Here is a 22,451-nt window from a genome sequence, read left to right as displayed (position 1 = left end):
TACATTTGGTACTATCATGACACAAAAGGAACAATTTCAGCTTCACTATATTGCAGAAAGATTTACGTCTGGAAAGCATTCTTCCTTCCCTTGGGCAAGAACACTTGGAATTATTAACAAAAATTCTGTGACTATTTCTTGGCCAGAATGTTTTTTAATACCATTGGTCTAGTTCAATTGATTAAGGGGAAGAAAAAGCACTTTCATTTAGATGGATAGGTAGATAGATAGATAGATGATAGATAGATGATTGATTGATAGATAGATAGACAGATAGACCCAGATACCAAGAAAGGGAGGGAGAGAGAGAGACAGAGAGAGAGAGAGAAAGAGATGAAGGGAGATTTTTTATAATTTAACCCCAAAGGGGCTTTACATGCATATTATTATACTTTTTGCCATTACATGCTTGGAGTAATTAAAAACAATAGTTTCTCATTGTAAATATTGCAAAGTTCCAATGTAATTTCGTGCACTTGGAAATTGTGAACTTACAGCTATCCAAGAAAGACACCTAAAGGTAATATGAGCAGTGTGACTCTGTGTTTATTTGCAGTTAAGATGACCAGAAAAATTGAGGTGAGATATTAATCACACTCTTTTGACACACAGTAAATTCAGTTATAGCACAGTCAAGCATTCAAGAGATTAAGTTGGCTAGTTGTTGACCTAAATATATTCTTTTTCACGGGAGTCTTCAAAGGATATTAATTATCTGAATTCAACTGGCTTGGAAACCCCTTTTTATAGCCCTTGCTTTCCCTTTCTCTATCAAAAGCCAAATTGAAAAGGGAGATGAAGGAAGTTAAGCACACTAATCCAGTTTAAAGGCCCTGAAATCAATGAAGGAAATCATTAAGCAAAAAACAAAGTCTTTTGGGGGGCATACTAGAGGTGCTACTTAAATATATAAATTGAACTCACTAAGAACTTGTGCTTCTGGACTAACATCTTCACCTAAGGAATACCCATCAATATCCTATTGCTTCTAGCCTTGAAGTGCATGGGTCCCTTGTCCCAGTTTGGATGCCTTGCCGTTCCACCCAACACCAGCCCCTCCCTCTTCAAATTAATAGCCTGATGAGCTTTTCTTATTATTCCAGACATTAACTGTTGATTAATTTTGACCATCTTTCATATCTGATTTAAGTCTTCTCTCTATACCCTTTTGTTGTTGTTGTTTTTCTTACCTCTTAATGCTTGACCTTTTCAAGACCCTGTATGAAAAGACATATCACCTCTAATACAGTTGATTCTTGAGTAATGCTAGGGGTAGGGGTGCTGACTCTCCTTACCCTGGTCAAAAATCTGCCATATAACTTTCGACTCTCAAAATCTTAACTACTAATAGCCTACTGTTGATTAGAAGCCTTACCAATAACATAAGCAATTGATCAGCACATATTTTGTATGTTATATGTATGATATACTGCATTTTTACAATAAAGTAAATTAGAAAAAAGAAATTGTTACTAAGAAAATCATAAGGAAGAGAAAATACATTTACAGTGCCATACTGTATTTATCAAAAAAAAAAAAAAAAGCAGATATAAGTGGGCCCGTACAGTTCAATCCACATTGTTTTAGAGTCACCTATACTTTAACCTTCTTAGTTTACTCCCCTGAAAGCCTTACCACACTTTTCTTGCCTTTTTGGCTTTGCTTCAACTATCATTGTTTACAGTGAGTGTTTTCCTTCTCTGATACTTCTTTTCCATTTTTTTTCTCATCTATTGTGACTTATAACTCTACGACCATATTAAAACCGTGGTATATTTGAATGAAGGTTGTATGAAGAGAGATGGATAAAAGAAATTGCTTTATGGCATAGTATGAGGTTTGGCCTCCATGTATGCTCTTCCCAATGGGCTAGCTTGAAAGAGGCATCTCCTTTCTACCATTTTCCTCACTTGATTAGTTTATTCTGAGTCCAAAACCACAAAGTTGGTTAGACACACCCCAGAAAGAAATTTTGTGAATTATTACAATTTTAAAAACCCAACATTTTATGTTTTTTATTTTTGTTTTTGCAGGGGAGTGAAAGATAATAAACGTTAAATTAAAGACCATTAAAAAATGATTTCTCCAATTAGGCAAATTGGTAGTGCCTATTCCTATTAAATATCCTTTGGGTCCCAACTTTAATGGCATTACAAGAGACAGCAAAATGAGGCACTTCTTTTCCACCCACTCAAGCTGAGAGCAGGAAGAATGTATTTTGTTAGTAGAACTTGTTGTAAGTCACTGCTAAAGGGAGAAACTTCTTGGAAGTTTGTCATGGTAAATCAATGTATTTGTCATGGGTTAAATAATGGCAGAAGATACATGAAAACCTGATGCTGATCGCTAGGTTACAAATGACTTGCAGATGTTAAAATGTGTTTCCCAGTAAAAAAATAGGACAAAATGCCAGGCTGCCTGGCAAAAAGGGACTAGACACCTGCCTAAAAACAATGAGAATGAAAATAAGCGGCAACAAGCGAGATATTCCTGAAACTTCCTTCCTAACAGCTAACAATAGCCCCTTCCATATTCGTTTTTACATGAACTACAAATTCCTAGACTGAATGCATATAAAGTGTGTACTTGTAATTTTTTTCTCAGCACATATGATATGTACTTGTTTGTGCAACTTTTATGACATTGTGATTTATAAGGGACCTGTTTCTAATGGTCTCATTTCTATACCAATGCAAAGCCTTTCTTCAGAGCAGCCTCAAAGGGCCTAGCATTGGGCTCCAGGTGATTAGCTGCTGCCTGTTGGCTCTTCAAGTTCATCATGCAGATTCAGGAGGATTTTTATAATGTGATAAATGGTATTGTGATAGAACCTCCGGTTCTCTTCCAGTTTGAGATACAGATCAATTTTTAAGTTGGATCATTTCTCAAAAACAGGCCACAGAATTTTTTTAGGAGGCATCTAGCCCGAGATTAAGGAGGTACAGGTCACCCACCGCCAAAATTAAGTTTATTTCTCAGGTCAAGAGGCAAATACCCATTACCTTCCAGAATAATCAGACCTCTCTGAGACCCAAGTTTCATTTTTATAGGCTAGTCTAATGAATGGATTAGTCAAAGGATTTGCAGACTCTGGGAGCACACACAGGAGAGAAAATGGATTACGAAAATCCACAAGGATTAATCAAACATTCTGAATTTATTTTACTCTGAATGTTGTAAAGACATCACTGTGACATGGTTCAAGATGCACTGAAGTTACACTGTGTGAATGTGCAATTTTGACTCAGAGACCAAAACAAAGAATCCTTTTTAAAGTCCTTTTAAAATAAATTTAGGGAAATACCAATGTCAGTAAACTATCCAGAGATGGAGATTATAGTTAAGCATTAACTATTAAAAGAAATAACCCTTCCGCACCCAAATAATGGGAAGTGGCATTTCTTTATTCATATGTGTATACCTTATTTGTGCTTTGAAAGGATTTCAATTTCTAGTAGCAACTGATGTGGGGACTTTTGTAGTTTGGGTTAATATTTATTCTTGAAAGATTTGTTTTGGTTAAATGTGAGTTAACCGTATTTAAACCTATTTAAAAGATATAATTAAAATAGGATGTTGAGGCCAAACATTTTTAGAGTCTATTGCTTTGGCAGTTTAATTTTATGCAAAAAAAACCCCACAAAAAAACAAAAATAAAGCCCATTTAAATACATACCTGCTCAAAGAATAGCCTTGTACAAAAGATCATATCTGAAGTCAAATATAAGTTTAAAAAAACATGATAAAATGATACATCATTCATTACTCTTGGTATACCTATAATGAAATAATGAATATTTATACAATAAAATGATGAAACAGAATAGAGATAAGCATGTGGTCATTTTTACTTCCAGTCTCAATTAATCACAATTATTCTTAGTAAAGCAATTTTCAGGTGAAAATATAAACAGATATAAAAAACATTAAAATGAAGATATCCATAAATTTATTCATATTCTCCTATGGTGCACAATGCATAATAAAAGTACACATGCAAAAATGAAACCAGCAACTGAAAATTTTCTAGAGAATTGTCTTATTAAAATAGTCTTCATTTACCACATTTTCAAAATTGAGTGAAGCGGTAGGTTGTTTATTTTTTATGTATCATTTGTAAGGAATTTTGTGTCATTTGCTTCTATCAACTCAAAAATTCAGAAAAGCTATGGCTTGTCTGGGATATTCTTTAGACCCATTTCCTTAAATCGCATTCTCTAATAGCTCTTCAAAACATTTTCTTTTTCAGATTATCTATTTTACATTATTTTTGCTTAACATAAGATACAAATTATATTTAAGACACTAAGATAAGAAAAGATTTTACTTTCTCCTTAAGTGTAATGATGGGATCATACTTCAAATTTTTCTCAAAACAGAACCAAAGTTTTGGGCAGAGTCCATGCATGAAAATTGGTACTTATTTCATCGCAGAAATTTTTTTATTCAGTGTAGAACATGTAAACAAAATCGCTGTTGTGTGGCACTTGACTCTATTTTGTCTTCAATTCTTGGTAGAAGATTCCTAAGTTGGCATTTCCATCAAGAGAAAACTACAGAAGCATTCTGACCAACATTTTCAGGAGTCCTATCAACTGTGGTTTCTACAGAGCAATGTTCTTGGGAAATGTTCTCTTGGAACATGCTTATAGTCTTAAAGAACTGGCATGGTTCCTGAGGTGGCTTAACGAGTTTATGGCCCAATCTTACAGAAGAGGAAGTCTTGATAAGATTTTGATATTAGTGGAATAAAGAGCAAAACAAGCTTTTCCTGTGATCAGTCCAATGGAAACATACGACTATTTTTATTTATTCCATTTTATTAACAAAGACTTTAAAAGGCTTTGTGTACTCTAATTCCCCTAGAAACACTGTGAGATTGATAAGAATTTCCATTAGGTTTTATAAATACTGAAGTGGAAGTAGAATGTCTGGCGTAGGGGGTACACTCACACTTAAAGGATCCTCATGAACTAGAACAGCCCTGGAGACGTGTGCTAACCTAATGGCTGTGTTTTCATAGGAACACACTAAGCAGAAGGAAGAGCAGCTTGAGAGCTATAGGCGGTGGCTTCTCGTGTAATCCGTGCAATTCCTTGCTGCCTAGAAGGAAGCAGATTGGCCTGGAGAAGAGACTGGCTTCTGAAAAGTAAAAGAAAATGAGAGGGGAAATCGATAACCAGAAATCAGAAATGTCTCTTTGGGCTACTCCTAGTCCCCACTCCTGGTTAGATGATGCATCCTCTTCTTAATTACTAATGACCAATCCTGGTTAAGGTGTTAATCATGGCTCAAACACTGATCTCTTCCAAACCTTTTAAATAGTGGCTTTTGTGGACCAAATGGCCATCAGAGCTCAAGGCAATAAATTAATAACAACAACATGTGCTGAGTACCTACTATTGGTCAGAAACTTCACATACTCTCTCCCTTAAACTTCATAATAACCCTACTGTCAGGGAGGAAGACCTTCCTCTGTCCTACTGTCCTTTGAATCAAACTGACACAAGACAGTAATAGGAGAAAATCAGATTTAATAGCTGGAAGTACATATGGGAATTCACACAGACATGGAATTCCAAAGACGATGAGACAACCGCAAGCTTATTATGTGAGCTAAGGAGAGGGTTTGGGTCTGAGGACACATAGGGAAGGAAGGCCATTAGCCAGAAGATGAAAAGAGAGGTTTGAAAAACAAAGCTTGCCCTATTATGCAGATAAGTTTCTTAGGTAAAGGAGAATCTCTATTAGTAGCTCTCTTCTTGGTACAGGCTCTCCTTTCCAATATAAATTTAGGCAGTGTAGGGGAAGGGAGAGAGCTTTTCCTGAATCTGCTGGGTTTGGGTCACTTTTAGCTCAAAATGATCTTTATACCAAAGTGTCCTATCTTGGGGGAGCCTGCCCTGGGCCCCTATACTACTACATAAGAATATTCTCAAATGTTCCCTGTTATGGTTTAGAGAGGTAAGGACTTTGTCCAAGGTCACATAGCATGTAAGTGGCAAACCTGGGATTTGGAATTAAGTAGGTCTGATGCCAAATCCAATGTTCATTCCACTTCACTACGCTGCTCCATGATAAATCTTCAGAATATGGAGGAGAAATTTTTTATAAAGGGGTCCTCTTAATACACCCGCATTTTCATCACATAGATAAGAGCCTACATGGCTGACTGTGAGGCCAAATTTCTTATGAGTGCTACTCAGCTTGTTTTCATATTGCTTTACCAAATCCAAGTAGAGGCTATTAAGCCATACGTGACCTAGAACACATCCCTGGATAAAAACAACTTTATAATCACCACTAGATTAAAGTGGGAGTTTATAAGACTCAGGTTGCCCCAAACAGGGAGTTTATTTGGGTCAGTTTGGTAATGCAGGGACTTGCTGCACTACAATAGATTTTAACTCCCCTGGTCTGCATTGGCTATGACCAGGAAAGTCATTTATGGCTTTTCCCCTCCCACTATAGTGTATGAGAGACTTCCCACAGGAGATAACCTTTGTCTCATCTTCTAATTCCTTGCATTTAGTACATTGTATAAGCTTCTGTTACCTTGATTGTGTATTCTGCCCTACTACCCCACCACAAGCTTCTCCTTGTGTATAGCACTTGCTGGGTCTGTAACACTCTTGTTTATCTATTAATTTATCCAGTAAATATTTATTTTCTACTAAGTTCTTGGTACCAAGGACACAGGCAATGATGAAGACTTGGTTCTGCCCCCAAGTTTTTATCTCGTATTCCTGACCATCTTGGATGGTCAAAATCTGACATAGAGCCCATTACACATAACCAGCATTATGGGTCCCCACCAACCATAGGCTTGGATGTGGGTTTAGGTATGTAAATTGATAAAAGGTTAGTGGTCATTCCAAAGCTGTAAAGTGCTATAGGAAATAACAGACTTCCTATTCCAAGAAAGGCCAGTCTCTCTCGAAGAATGTGGTTTCCTCTAAACATCTGGGCTTAGATGATTAAAGAATTTCCCTAATCTTGATAAATTGCTCCTTGGTCCTGGATATTCTATACATGGTTTTGATAGCATCTTTTTGTCTGACAGTAGAAGGGCTTCTGATTCAGAATGGCTTGGATTCACATGGTGGATGATTTTCTCTGGAAAATGAAGAAAGGTGATCTGCTTGGTTTCCTTTGATGCTTTTGGACAAGACAGATGATTATCCCGGGTCCAGTGATTCACATGTGTGGGAGGCTTTCCTTTGTAGTGAGGAGTTTCTTCCAATGTTTTCCCTGAATCAAGTTTTATCTTACAGTTCCATCTCTAAGCTGAAATTCCTTGTGAATGAAATGAAGAAACCCATGGCTCCTGAACTGTATGATCCTGTTGGCTACTTTAGTATTAAAATTAGTTCTTGAGCAAGAGCTTTAGGATGACAATTTGCATTAATTATCACATCTGAGATTCTTATCTTGACCATTTACTAAGTCTAATTATTCCCATTTTTGTATTCAACCCAAAACAGAAGGAAATGATATAGCAGATATAAAAGTTTCATACAAATTACTTAGACCAGATAAATGATTTTTGAAATATGCTTTCTTTTTTTTTTTTTTTTTGCAGTACAATTCTTTCTTCTAGTAATACTAAAAATCAGTATATAAAACACATAATAGAATTGTTCTTATTGAAATGGAGAAAGATTTTTCTTCCATTTTGTCCCTGCTTTCTTTCCACTATCTATGTTCCCCCCTCATCATGTAGACACCTAGAAGGGTATGCATGGACATCCAGAAGCTGAATTTGAAAATCACAGCACTAGACTATCTACTTCTTCAATTGCTTCTAGCTCTAAAATTAATGCACTGATTCCTAGGTCAGCCACAGGCTTCTGACAATCATGTCTTTCTAATTCTGAAATTTTCCAGATATTTGGAATCTGCATTTTTGTGTAGAGTACAATTGCCATTCCCTACACAATGTCAGTTGTTCTTTTATCATATCACGTTAGGTGTCCTGTCTCCTGACCTGCCCTCATAAGACTGTATCTTTCACAGAACTAAGCATAAATTTAGATATAGCATACATTTTTCAGTTTATAGATAGTTGGGCCCCTACAGTTGAAATGCTGGTAAAGTCTGGGAGGGCAAGATCATGTCTGTCTCCCTCACCTTTATGGCCCCAATGGCATAATAGGTGCCCAATAAATGTTTGTAGGAAGAATAGATTAGTTTACATTAATGTGCTAAAAATGTTAATTTTACCTAGTTGTTTTTCTAATGTGTGTCACCTTATGCTTTGATATTTTCATCTGGAAAATGGTATCTATTCCATGAGGTTACCGAAGAGATTAAATGTGAAGGATGCATAGCCTTTGGCACAAAACAAGCACTTAGTCAATGTTTGTCAATAAATGAAGAAAGTCACCTTTTACATAGGCTAAGTGTTTGAATTTACTGAATTTTTCATTTGCTTTGTTATCTTAATATGGTAGACTTGTTTTGTTTTATTGTACCTGGAAATCAAAATAATCAGAAAGCAGTAATAAATTTGCCTTTTATGTAATTATAAGTGTTAAGAGGGTTTCTGTGGGAATAACTTTTACTAGTGGAGTTTTGCAGAGATTATAAAATAAAGTGTTTTACAATGGAAATAGCCTTTTTTTTAATTTAATTCACCAACAACTCAAAAGCAGCTGCAGGCAATTTTCTTATGCCCCCCCCCAAAAAAAAGAATTGGCCTCAAACGAACCAAGGAAAATTTTAACCCCAAAGGATAATGTTTTGGAAAGTTTCAATGGAGTGAAACTTGGGGTTACAATAGAAATTTCATACAAACCTAACTGCAGCTTACACTAAAGTGAATAACATAATGCATACTGTGGTACCAACTTAATTTACTCTGTAATTCTACCAGACAGCAAACAGGATACAAACAAAAAGAACGGTGACGCCTTTTTAAATGAATAGCTGGTAAGAGAATATTGACAAAGGGTATTTGTCAGCAAAAAACAAGAAGTGGGACCTATATGTATCTAGTTCTTTCCTGTATTCCTTTACAAGGTATTCATTTAAAAGGAATTTGTTATTCTCTCATGTAGTTTACTTGTCAGATGGTACAATTACAGTTATTTCACAGAGTCGATTTTCTGTTACATAATCACATAGACTTGTGTCTAATGCAACAGAAAATTGCCAGGGTGGAATAACTTTCAGGTGTTAGTTGACTCTAGGGGTTTGGAGTTTGCTTTTTGGCCACAAAGTTTTATTTTTGTTCAAATCTCAACCAGAAGTCTTGGTCCCAACACCACTCAGGAGAAGCACTCTACGTAGCTGTTAAGAGAGTTAGCATTATAGTCAGAAGAAGTTGGTGTTGAAATCCAGTGCCACCGATTACCCACCATTTATTTGTGTTCTGCTGCTGACACACTTCTTGATGAGACAAAGCTGCCTTTTATTGCTTACTGTGGTGAGGGAGAATGCTACCTTCGAAGAGCTCTATTAAGGTCTTGGAAGAGAAGGTCAAGATTGGATGTTACTGAGAATTTAAAGTTTGGCTTAAAGGTGAGCTTTTCAAAGCTGGTCCTTGATAAGAAGCAGGAAAGATCACAAAACAAAAGTCCAGGATTAGTGAAAACAGTGAAATGAAGGTTTTAAGATGAAGGATTCAAAGAATTTTATATCCACAAACTGTGGACATTTTCCACTGAAGAGGTGATAGATCTTGTTGGTAAATTCCTGAAATGAACAACCCAAACCTTTGCCTGACAAGAGGTGCCTCAGAAGAGTAAAATAATGCTAATTCTACACTGTTAATAAACTTCTTGAAAATAGCACCATGCCTCAATAATGGTCTGTGCCACAGAACCGAACACATGGCATGAGCTCAAGGAGTAGCTGTTGAACAGAATGAGCTCCCCTTTCCCTCCCTAACCCCCCTTATTCACAGGCAGAGGGTAGAGCCGCAGCTTAGAAGACACCGTGTTTCCAAGGACACGGTGGAGCTGTATCTGCTTGACATTTAAACAATTTAGTCAAATTCAATCTAAAACTGAATCAGTCCAGATGTCTTTAATTGAGGAGACAATGCCTAAGCCTTCTAACAATATGGGTTTGGGAAACATGCCTTCAAGACTTGTTTTCCTTATATCAGTCCCACTAAAATAGTAGGGAACTGGGGGAAGGGAGTTCAAGTCACCACCAAGTACAGAAGACTCAGGTAGTCCTGCCCAGAAAGAGGCCTTACTGTGGATCTTGGGAATTTCAACAAGAGTCGAATTGACTGCCCATTAGACTTATTTGCAAAGGATTTCCTGTCATTGCACATTCTCCCTGAAAGGCACGTCCTTGATGGGGCTGTGGTGTAAGCAGGATGGAGTTGTTCCCCTCATTAGAATCTTAAATATCCTGGGAGAAGAAAAGAGCCATTGTGTCCAGCACACCTTAGTCCTGTCTGGTCTCTGTTCATTCCTGCCTATTTATTTCTCATGCTTTCACTTTCTTTTTTTGAGGCTCCTTGGTATTATTCCAGCTCTTAATAGGCTACCTTTTGATGTTTTCCCAAACAAAGCATCCTTTGTGTCAACTGTCAAATACTTACATTTGACTTTGCTTTTTGGACAAATATGAAGAGACCGTTTGAAATTTTTTTAGTTCTTTTCATTATTTTAAAACAGCAATTAAGACAGCAACCAGAACTCTCTTGTGCTCTATTGGAAGCAAACCCATCATACTCAGCCTTCCCTATAATTGAATTATTGAAGCTTGATGTCATTTTGGTTTCCATGCAAGTATAACCCTTTAAGAGCAATTTCATCATTTCTTAGGCCTGATAACCAGTCCTGGTGCCAATTCTCTAAGGTACCTGAGATCAAATCTTACAAGTCCATAATTTCATTTTCCTTATCTGTATTATATCATTTCTTGCTACATAACTGCTTTTAACATTGTTTGTATTGTCTTTATTATATCTGCAAGTGAAGTTAATAAAACTTACACCATTAAAAATTCTTGGAAGATTTTAAAATCATTTTTGTAAAACAATTTTAGCATGCCTGGTGGAGTTGATTTGGCTCTCCCAAATGGTATTATAATCACACCATTCCAAAGCATAATATTAATTCTTTACATGTTTCTTATTAATTAGTTTGTCTTGTGATCAAATTTGTTACTTGCTCTCTATATCTCTGTAAATCTAAGCCTATCAACAACCATGTTCTTGACATATTTCCTGTACTAACCCTTTGGAAGAGTCCTCGGGGTTGAAAAATCCATCTGTTGTCTTCTAGGTAACCAATTTTCATTATAATGGAAAAATACTAATTATTTTAATTGTACTAGTCCTCTGATGGAAACACCAATCAGTGGCTCTGGAAGTAGTCTGACCTTCTTGGCTGGCTGTTGGACTAACAGTCCTGTTATTATAGAGAAAAACAGAATCTGGGCTATCATTTTAACTCAATCTAAAAGGCAGAAAAAATGTTCTGCAAATAATGGAAGAAGATTGTACTGTCTTGTGACTAGTTTCCAGGAAACCAAAATGCACATCTGTTCCTGAAGACTTTAACTTTCCCTGAGCTCTCAGAAGCCCCATGCAAGAGGACAGGGGCAAGAACCTCACATTATGCACAAGCTGCTTCTGTTATCTACCACTGTATTAGCATTTAAGGGAGCCAATTAAGTGACCAGTTGAGCTATGGCAAATTATTGAATGAACTCTGCTATAGCCACAAGTGTTTTATGAATTCAATTCAGGCAATATGTTGTGATCTGAGTTCGTGAGGGATGAGCTATACTCAGTCTTCAAACTAATTGTTTAAGTGCAGAATTAATAACTTGTGGGACATTCAGTGCCTTGCAAATCAAATCACGGCACTCCATCTCTATTTGGGATTTAATGAAAAATTCCATCCTTTTCCGCCAGTGCACTCAACCTCCAACAATTTTCACATATCACAAATTAACTTTTTTTTTAATTTGTGAACAAATCTGTTTCTAATCTTTAAGACTTGCATTCTGACAAAAAGAAATTTTTCTCTGATTTTCAGTGGAATAGTAATATTCCAACTGAGTGGAGGTCTTTCTATTACATAAAAAGAAGTTTCTCACCACTTAGTGAAATGTAGAGTCAAATGACAGTCCTCCAAATATCACCAGTACTATGTTAAACGAACAAAGCTGAGTTTATTGCTGTGAAGAAAGAATACCAGCTCCACAGGGCTTTGACAGCATCTTGGAGTGGGAGTGACAAGTTTGGATTTTACTGAGATTTTTGAGTTTGGTTTTGTTGGGGAGGGAAAATTTTCCCTCTATACACTTAAGTTTAGAAGTGGAGGTATGCAAACTAAACTGATAAAAGGTAGATTAGCAATTAAAAAGACGGAGTTTTATCCACATAAGTAAGAGTTCAAACAAATTTTGACTACAAAAGATGGCTAGAATTTGGGACTTATACACCATCTTAATAGGGGATGAGGAGGGAAAGAAAAGGCATTTATTGGAAAGCAAATATCCATTAGGAAAGATGAATGAGCTTTCCTCATTCATAGATGTGAGAAATAGTAGTTTTGCGACTGTCTGTCTAGGTGGTTTCTTATACCAGTACCGATTTCTGATTTCTTGTGTCTAATGATAAGTCAATCTTTTAGTTGCAAAACTCCCAGTGAAGGGCTTTATGATGGTGGAATTATTCGGGGAAGCTCTGCTTTTAGACAGATAAGGAGAGTTCAGAAAACAACATAAAACAAAAACAAAACTCTCTACAGTGGTGTATTCTGGATCCCTTCAGGTTTAAGGTAAGTCTGTCTGTGAGGGGGCAGCAAAGGGGAATACATGATGATGACTGAGTAAAGCTCATGATGTTTAGGGTTAGCAGGAAAGACAAAGAGAGGAAATTTAGGTGAAGGATTCCAACTTGGTATGAAAACTATGCTTTCTGTAGAAGAGCTGATAAGTCCTGTAAATTGTTCCTAGAGCAAACAATTATGTGATGTGCCTGGAGAAGACTCTCCCACAATAATAAAGTTATGCTAATAAATACAATGAAATATTAAACTCAGGTTAATGTGGACCGTAGGCTGCATGAGAGTAGGTAGTTTCTGTTCTCACCAGTTGGCATGCAGGACTCCTGCAATTTCTTTGGCTTATATACCAGCTGGTATAGTCTTTGTGTCTGCCTGCCTTTGGCAAGAACCTTTCAATCAGTATTAATTGCTTCTGATAATAATTCCATTTGTATTTTGAAAAGGTTGACCTTCCATCCCTTTATTCTGATCTGGAAATGTTCAGACCACTTAAGCTACTTTTTACACTAAACCTTCAGGATTTTACTGAGATCCAGCACAGAAAATATAAAACCACCTCAATGTGTGCAGTCTCTCACTGATCTAGGACTCTGTTGTCTTCAGTTATGTCTCCCGGCCTCTCACATAGTGGGTACCCCAGACATATTTCATAATTTCCACTTCATGTACTTCTAAACCCCAAGAGCGTTACCCTTTCCAGTTTATAAAACTTTGAACCATATCAACATTCCATCAAAATAATTCTAAAGAGGTACAGTCTTCTGGAAACAGTAAGGAGGAACAGGCTGGGCATTGCTGGCTCACAGGACCCAGGCCAAATTCTAAAAGAAGGAAGTCTGATTCTAGCAATATGAAGTGTATCTTTCTCCCTCTTCTGACTTCTCCCGGTTGCAGACTTGATCCGTGTTACCCCTCGTCTCCTCACAATCTTCCAACCTGAAGCTAGATTCAGATCCTCCTTTCTCAGCTTGATTTTACCTCTTTCAGAAGCAGAATTACCTTCCAGTACTAAGGAATTTGCTCCGGGATAAGTTACTAATAAATCAGTTGACTGTTCCTCTAAGAGAACACATTTGTATTGTATTGGGGGGGAAAGGCCCATTTCCCCCTCCTGTCATGTACTTGTAACACCTTGACACCATGTCTGGGGATTCCTCACACCAAGCAACTCTGTGACACCATCTGGGTGTCCTACAATTTAACTCCGTTCTGACACTAAATGCCTGCAGATAGTGTCAGATCCCATAGGTTAGGGGTTCACCCCCACTTGAAGCGCTAATCACAGTTAGTAGGTCCCCAGGTTGCCCATAACTCTGTCCACTTGGCTACAAATCAGAGATTCCCACAACCCTCTCCTTGAGTTCTAGTGATTCACTAGACCACCTGATAGAACTTGAGGAAACACTTAAGTTACTTCACTTCAGTTTACCAGTTTATTACAAGGTATGATGGAGGGATACATACATAGGGTAGGGTCTGGGGGCAAGTGAAATGCAGGAGCTTCTGTCCCTGTAGAGTTGGGGTGCACCACCCTCCTGGTATATGGATGTGTTCACCATCCTGGAAACTCCTAAAATCCCATACCATCAGGATTTTATGAAGGCTTCATCATGTACCTACCATCAATGAATAACTCCTCTCTCCCCTCTCTGGAGAATGGGAATAGGGCTGAAACTTCCCAGCTTCTAATCATGGGTTGATCTCTCTGGTGACCAGCGTCCATTCAGGAGTCATCCGGGAGCCCACTCAGAGTTGCCTCATTAGACAAAAGACAGTCCTGTCACTGGGGAAATTCAGAGGGATTTAGGGGCTCTGGGTCAGGAACTAGCATCAAAGAGCAAAGAATAAAAGGTGCTCATAGTGCTCTTATCACTTAGGAAATTACAAGGGTTTCAGGAGCTCTGTGCCAGGAACCAGGAGCAGAGGCCAATATATATATATATACATATATATATATTTTTTTCTATTATCTGACACATATGAAAACAAACATATATATACATATATATATTTTTTTTTCTATTATCTGACACATATGAAATCAAACTTTCAGAGACCTGAGCTGGAGCTACTACAAGTACAAGCAGGACTGCTGTATATAGGTGTATGAATTGTGCACTGTATAATATAAATTGCATGGTACCCCACAGAGTTTCTCAGAGACTCTGTCCCAACAAATATTTCGGTGGTCCCTCAAATGACATGGTATAGATGAGTCCACGTAGCCTTGAATTCACCATAAAAAGAACACATGCTTTGCTTTTCTACTAGTGAAGCTGGATGCAAATGCACTGATTTCCACTCCCTTTGTCATTTTGAAAGATAACTGGCTGGCTTCTAGGGCTCAGAACCAAAATCTTCTGTATGAAATGCTCATGTGAGGGAGAAGGAACTTTTTATATTATCTGTTACCTTATATTATCAATAATATTATATATATGTCTCAATCCATATGAGTTGTGAGTAGGCAGGAAGAGGCTTCTCAAAATTCTATGTAGAATGGGGAATTATGTGTGATTTCAAAAAGCTATAAGATAGCTTTTTACATATTCGGGAAAAATTATTTTTGGTAACATAATCTGAAGAGAGCAAAGGTTGACAAAATCTTCCTTGAGGGTGATAGACAGAAGTGATTCTCAGGCAGGTGGGATGTTCTCCTTCGGGGAACATACCCTTCACAGGGAAGATAACACTTTTTTTTTTTTTTTTTAAGCAAGATGAAGCATGGGTTACAGAAGAAACACTCTGTAAGCTTTTATGTGTAAATTAACCTCCAACAGGACTAGAGCTCATATTTGCAAACATTTCAAAATTCTATCAGAACATAGTAATAAAAAATAGGAAAGAAAGCAGATTTGCAATCAGACAAAACTTTGACCCCTACCATTCTTTTGCTGTGTGGTCTTGGACAAATAGCTTAACTCCTCTGAGACTCAGTTTTATTATTTTAAACTGGGATTAATTAGTAGTCATTATCACCTAGGAAAAATGCTATGTAAAAATAATGCACATAAAAAGCAAATCCCAGAAAACACTCACTAGATGGTAGCTATTATTATTATGGCCATCCTGAACATTTTAAACCCCCTTTTGATTTCATAAGGGTTACCTGAACTGTGCCCATTCTGAAGGAAATCAGAGATCCTGAATCTGTCTTCTGTGTTTTAGTATTTTAATTTGAAATGCAAGGGACATTTACCTCTCTCCATTGTGAGAGAAAAATCACCAGCAGCTTAGCCTCCCACCAAACCAGACAAAAGAGACAAGTAAGAATCGCTGTGCTTCCCAGAGGCCCTCACGGTCTTTGTAGGCCAGAGAGTGAATTTCTGAAGAGAGAGATTACTGGAAGCCCTGGAGTAGAGAAGAGCCACTGGGCAGAAGAACCAACAGGGTGCAGTTATGCCCATATTCAAGGTGCTACCTGTAGGACATAGCTGTGGAGCATTTTCCAAATCCAGACAAAAGGGAAAGATACTAAGCCAGCTCAGGCTCTATCTGTTTGACTCTCAACGCCCACCCATATTCAAAGACAGCCAAAAATCTGGGTGTTTTGGCATGATAGAGATAAAATACTCATTTTTAAATTGAATATTTCACATTTTTACTTGGATGTTTGACAGCATGTACTTATTTATTTATGTATGCCCTGCCTACTTCCCCAAAGGGTTCAAAATGGCAACATCATAAAGACAGCCTTAGGTTATAATTTGCTCTAAAAAACCGCCAGCACAAGCCTTACGAAAACAGGGTTTGGAGAGAAGGAGTTATGGGGCTTATGTAAACATAACAGCATTAATTTAAGTAGTAAACTAAAATAATAAACAATATATTAGGCATAAAATTGAATCTGCAATTGTATCTTAAAGTACCAGCATAAAAACAATAATTTTAACCAGATGAGCACACTCTTCATTATAATAAAATTAATCTGCAAGCCTATTTGCATTATTCTACATGTTCAACACCAACACAATTTCAAAAGCAGGCTTCCTAAAACTGAGGTTATTAGCACACTACTCTGGTCAAATTTGGCCAGAACACAAACTCAGTGGGTCCTTAGTAAGAAAAGAAAGAACCCATTTTATGCCACACTCAGTCTAAGGTTCCATTGCTTCACATAATTTGTATATAGAGCCAGAAAAGGAAATCACCAAATAAGAAATGGCAACCATAGCAGTGACAGTCACCAACACCTGTGCAGTTACCACAGGCCTGACACTTTAAATACATGGAACCTATTGGCCCTGAGAAAGGGCCTGGCCCCGGCCTAGTCTGGGCTGGGAACTCAGTGTCATTAGATCTTCATGATCATTATTATATTTCATTAATAATAAGTTAAAAACGAGGAGGTGGATGAGGCTACAAACTACGCAAGCATGAATTCCAGCCTGCAGTGTAAGTAGCACCTTGGCAAGAATGCATTTTCTCAGGCTAGCACACCCAGCCCTTCATCTGATTGTGAGTTTGTACACAGTGGCCGCCTTGCCACAATGCCACCAAACTCTCCTGGCTCACATACCTCTAGCTGCCTTTATCGAACACGTCTCGTGACACGCCAGGCACTGCGTGAACTCTTCTGTCTTCACCACAAGCCTGTGAGGGAGACATGGGTGTGCTTGCCTTGAAGGGGGAGAAGCTGAGGTTCTGTTCCTCAGACCACGTGCAGCATAGCCAAGTGCCTTCCTCTGGGCCCCAGACACCGTGCTCATAATCGCCCCACCGTCCCACCCTGTTGTAACATTCTCGTGTGTTCTTAAATTCTTACTATTCCTTCATGCAGCTTCTTATTCCCCATACCAAGGTCTGTAATGAAGTAAAACTCACTGTCAGATTTTATTATTTTTATTATTTGTCTTGTAAATAGAATAAAAACACTAAAATCTTGGGCCTGATGTTCAGTTCTCTGGTATGCACCCCTGGGGGAGGCCAAGCCAGTCACTACCCAAATGACTCAGAAAAATTATCTGACAACTGCCAGGCCAGATTTTGGTGACCAGAATGTAAGCACCCTCTTTCATTCATTGGTAGGCCCCATTATGCTTCTAAGAGATTTTAAAGACAGTACCTTACACTATAATTCTTCCAACAGAAGCTAAAACATGTGCATATCCCTGTGCTTCGATATAGTAAGTATGTATGTTTTACAAATATTAACGGAACAGACTCTGACTTGATTGCATCGAGGCTATGAGAATGTTGGTCACAGCCTTCCTCTTCATCACAAGCCAGCTCAGTGCCTCATGAAAAGGAGAGGGAATGACAACACATATGAGCCTCAGGGTCACTTGAATTGAAGCTCAGTTACACTCTAGAAGCCCGTTCTCAGCACCAAATGCATTATTTGTAATAATCACACAGAACGCATTCAGTGTTAAACCCCTTCCTGATCTTCCTTCTAGTTTTCCAAAGTCCTCTGTATTAATGTAGTCAATCATTCAGCAAAACTTTGAGGATCTGCTAATGTTGGGCAACATGGTAGGGAGAGTGGGTACAGAGATGAAAACTGACTGTGCTCACCTTCAGGGGCTACCCCATCTGGTGGGGAAAAAGATGAGAAAAACATCAGTTGTGATCTGATAAGGAACGAGCCAGGTGCTATGGGGCCACAGTCAGGGAGTGTCTTTCTGAGAAAGGCAGTGCAGTCCCTCCTCACCCCACCAACAACCTGAGTCAGCCCAGGCATCTGCCTCCTCCCTTTCTATCCTACGTGCCAGGAGCAAAACCAAGGGGACTAGTGCTTCCACAATCTGAGCATCTACATCAGCACTCGGCTCAGCCTCCTCAATGCCAGAAAAATAGGCCACGGGACACAAATCCTTCAACTTCTTACACCTTACATACATTTGTCACATTCTGGACTCTTCTTCCCCTGGGCCCCTACATGGAGCCCTGGGCTAGCATGCTCTCCACCTCCTCAGGGCACCAGCTGCATTCATAGTGCCCCATCCCAGTTACCCAGCCAGAAGACCCCCCCCCCCCCCGCGGTGGGGGGTTCACAACCTCCCATTGAATCAACCACAATGTTTGGTTAAATTCCTCTCTTTTCAGACATTTCTCTTGACTACCTCTTGAAACTGCCCCTTCATCTGCGAAGGAGTAACCACATGAAGTCAGACCACATGACTCTTAACGTATTTCAGTGATGCCCGTTGTTTTTGTATTGGCTTTCAAGGCTTTTCACCATGTAAGTCCTGCGTATTTCCAAGGCTTCAAGACTGCCTATTTTCATTCAATGGTTTTCATTTGACCTGGCCTTCTTCTCACCACTTCCCTTTCCAAAAGCTATGTTCCAGAAACCCCAAAACAACAATGGCCCCCTTTTATCCATGGTTTCACATTTTGCCATTTCAGTTACTTCAGCCAACCTACGACAGGAAGCAGATGACAGACTGTCAGAAGGCCAATAGCCCAATGGGGTGCCTGGGTGTCTCAGTTGGTTAAGTGTCTCACTTGGGCTGAGGTCATGATCTCAGGTGGGTTCGAGCCCCACATTGGGCTCTGTGCTGACAGCTCGAAGCCTGGAGCCTGCTTCAAATTCTGTGTCTCCCACTCTGTCTGCCCCTCCCCCACTCACACTTTGTCTCTCTCTGCCTCTTAAAAATGAATAAATGTTTAAAAAATTGTTTAAAGAAATAGCCTAAGGCTCTGTCACTCACCTCACTTCGCCTCATCATGTGGGCATGTTACCATCTCACATTATCGCAAGAAGAAGAATAAGCACAATAATATATTTTGAAAAAGAGAGAAACCAGATTCACATAACTTTTCTTATAGTATATTGTTACAATTGTTTCATTTTATTATGTTGCTGTTAATTAATCTCTTACCGTGCCTAATTTATAAATTAGATTTTATCATAGGTATGCACGTATAGGAAAAAACCTAGTATAGACAAGGTACTGTCTGAGGTTCCGGGCACCCACCGGGGGTCTTGGAACATACCCCACTTTGGACTAGGGGCACCACTGTATTTATAATTCCTTAGACACATGATGCTTTTCCACATTCTTGAAGCATTGTTTCAAGTTTTTTGTCCGAATTATCCTAGACTCCTCCCTCTCTTTCACTTTCATGACCCCTTGGTCACCACATCCCACAAATTCTGTGTCTAAAAAGGTCTTGTAACATGGCACTTCTATATCCGACCAAGTCCTGTTTGCCTGCAAAATTTCCCTTGCAGCACCCACTCTTCTGGGAACTCTCCCCTGGAAGCTTTCTTACAAAGCTGCCTTAGGTGGCTGTTCTTGGTCTTTATTTTCACAAAGAATGACCTCGGCCTGGTTAAGTCCAGCAATGGGCTCTTTGGGGAAGTGGTGACCTTTCTGATCGGCAATCTCTGTGTCTAGGGTCTACTGTGGTATCTGGGACATAGTAAACCTTCAAATTGCTGCAGAGTGGCTGGGTGAGGTAGAATTAGGAGAAATAATGGAATGAAATGGGGAAATTTTGGTTCTGCTGACTTTCTGTGTGCCGCCAGCCAACTTGTGGGTTTTTAGCTTCTGTTCTCAGGCAAGAAACATAAAAGGCCCACACTCACCCAAGGTCTCACCCAACCTCTCCTTGGCTTCTATAGCACGTTTTTTGTGTGTCCCTCACTGACCACTGAAACACTACTTAACTCAAAATTATAAAGTAAGAGAGGCAGACAAATTGCATACGGTGGAGAGAAACTAACATGGTTTCATATTTTCAGTGTGATAGTTTCAAGTAACTATCAAAGCAAAGTAACTAAGCCAGTTACCTCCTGATCCCAGTTGCCTGGATCTCCCCTAGGTTCTGGAGGTGTTTGGGCTGCTGACAGAATCCCTCCATTCACACTCAGTTCTAGTCTTGTTTATACTGCAAGCGTGTTTCCTCAGCTTCTCTCCTCTCACCCTGTTCTCCTTCTAACTTGTCTACCTCACACCACATTGGTACCTTGCTCTCATTTTGAAAATATGTTGATCCCAATGCCTTTCTATCATTTTCCCTCACAAACTCTGTCTATCAGACCATACTCCTGTGCATCATCTCTTTGAGGTCTTCAAAATACTTGGAAAATACTCCTTATAAAACATAACTCACAGTGATGTTGGCTATTTCTTTCAAAACATTCATGCTCTACTGTTTACATTTTATTTCAGATACTTATGTCTAAGGGTGGAGGAGACCACTTCTAAATTCAATCGACTTTTAAGGAAATTGTTTTAATAACCTCTCACTCCATTGGTGAGGGTGGGATTCCTTTCCCCAGGTGATGGGGATGACCAAACACAGGACACCTGACATTGGACAGACCAGATCAATAACAATTTACCAGTCATGTAACCTTATAGCCCAGAGAAAGAGACACCATGTAGCACACAGGGACACACAGGGGTTGCCACTTGGGAACCCAGTGAACAACTAGGGTCCTGTGGGAGGCAGGATTTGAAGTATCAAGAGGGTGAGGTGACCCCTGGTTCCTGCACGTGGATGTGACTGGCTTGTTTGAATATTTCCTCAGGCCACCAGGGAACTGAAACTCACTGTTCAGGAATAAGCAGGAACTTGCATGACCCCATGACATGGAGATTTGTTTGGCTAGGGGACCTTAACCCCAGGAACAGGGTGAGGAAAGGAATTTGATGTTAGGCCATTTGATGCCCTCCTGGTTTCCTCAGATGACAAAGTATACATAATATTGGGCCTTCATTTTAGACCTTACACACAAGAATGGACATATTACCTAAAGAGAAGAGGAAGCCAATCTGGTACCATCAGGATCCAGCATCTGCAAAGTTGCAGATGCAATGGGAATGCTGCCTACGCTCTACCAAGAATGATGGGGCTGCATGCAATCACGGCCCCCTCATCCTCACATCCTCTTTGTCTCCAAAAACACCATGAGACCATAATACGGGTGGATTCTCTGTTGGTGAAGCTGACCTGTCTAAGTGTAGATAGGTACTAATTGTCATGCTCCATTTGTACAAGAGACTTGTCTCTTGTACATTTTTACGTGTTTTTTCTCCAACTATTCCAGAATTTGTTTTTCAGATATTTTTACTGCCTGGAAAACACAGCTCTCTAATATTGGGAGTGAGCATCCTCACTACTTTGATTCCTTCTTGCTCTCATCCTGGATGTGTCAGTCTTGCCTTTGCAAGCAGTGGATAAGTGTGAGCCAGCGGATACTACGTGAATGCAGAGGGAGCAGTTGGTTCCATGCACATGGGCCAATTTGTGTTCTTAGGCACGGTAATCTGCATTTATTTTCCTTTCAAAGAATACAGGCTTTTTTAAGCATTAGTCCTTTTCCATTGATTTTTCTTTGGGAATCTGAAAAGACAATGAAAAGCTGCAGCTGAACTGTGGGAACATGTAGGTTATGCTGTAGGAACATGTGCCATTTCCTTCCTGCCATTTTCTCCCCTTCTAAAGAATAGCAGCTTTTCCCATTGTTGTTTTTGAACGTGGTTGCAAGGGTTATCCTGAAGTACCATTTATGGTGGCCTCCCGGCTGGCCGAAGACTTGTGGTAACCACTATTCTTATAGGCCATATCCTGTCATTGATTTTTACATAGAACTCCCCATTGATTTCAGTAGGGAGTTTTTCCCTTAGATCGATGGCAGGATATAGCTAGTGACATTAAGCATAGATAAAAGACCCTTGAGTTAACTGTCAACAGAGTTAAAATTTAGATGTAAACTCATTTAACAAAAACTGG

The sequence above is a fragment of the Herpailurus yagouaroundi genome, unplaced genomic scaffold (genome assembly GCF_014898765.1).
Source record: "Herpailurus yagouaroundi ecotype Mexico unplaced genomic scaffold, PumYag 203, whole genome shotgun sequence".
NCBI classification, from domain to species: domain Eukaryota; kingdom Metazoa; phylum Chordata; class Mammalia; order Carnivora; family Felidae; genus Herpailurus; species Herpailurus yagouaroundi.
Note: the sequence above shows the minus strand (reverse complement) of the source record.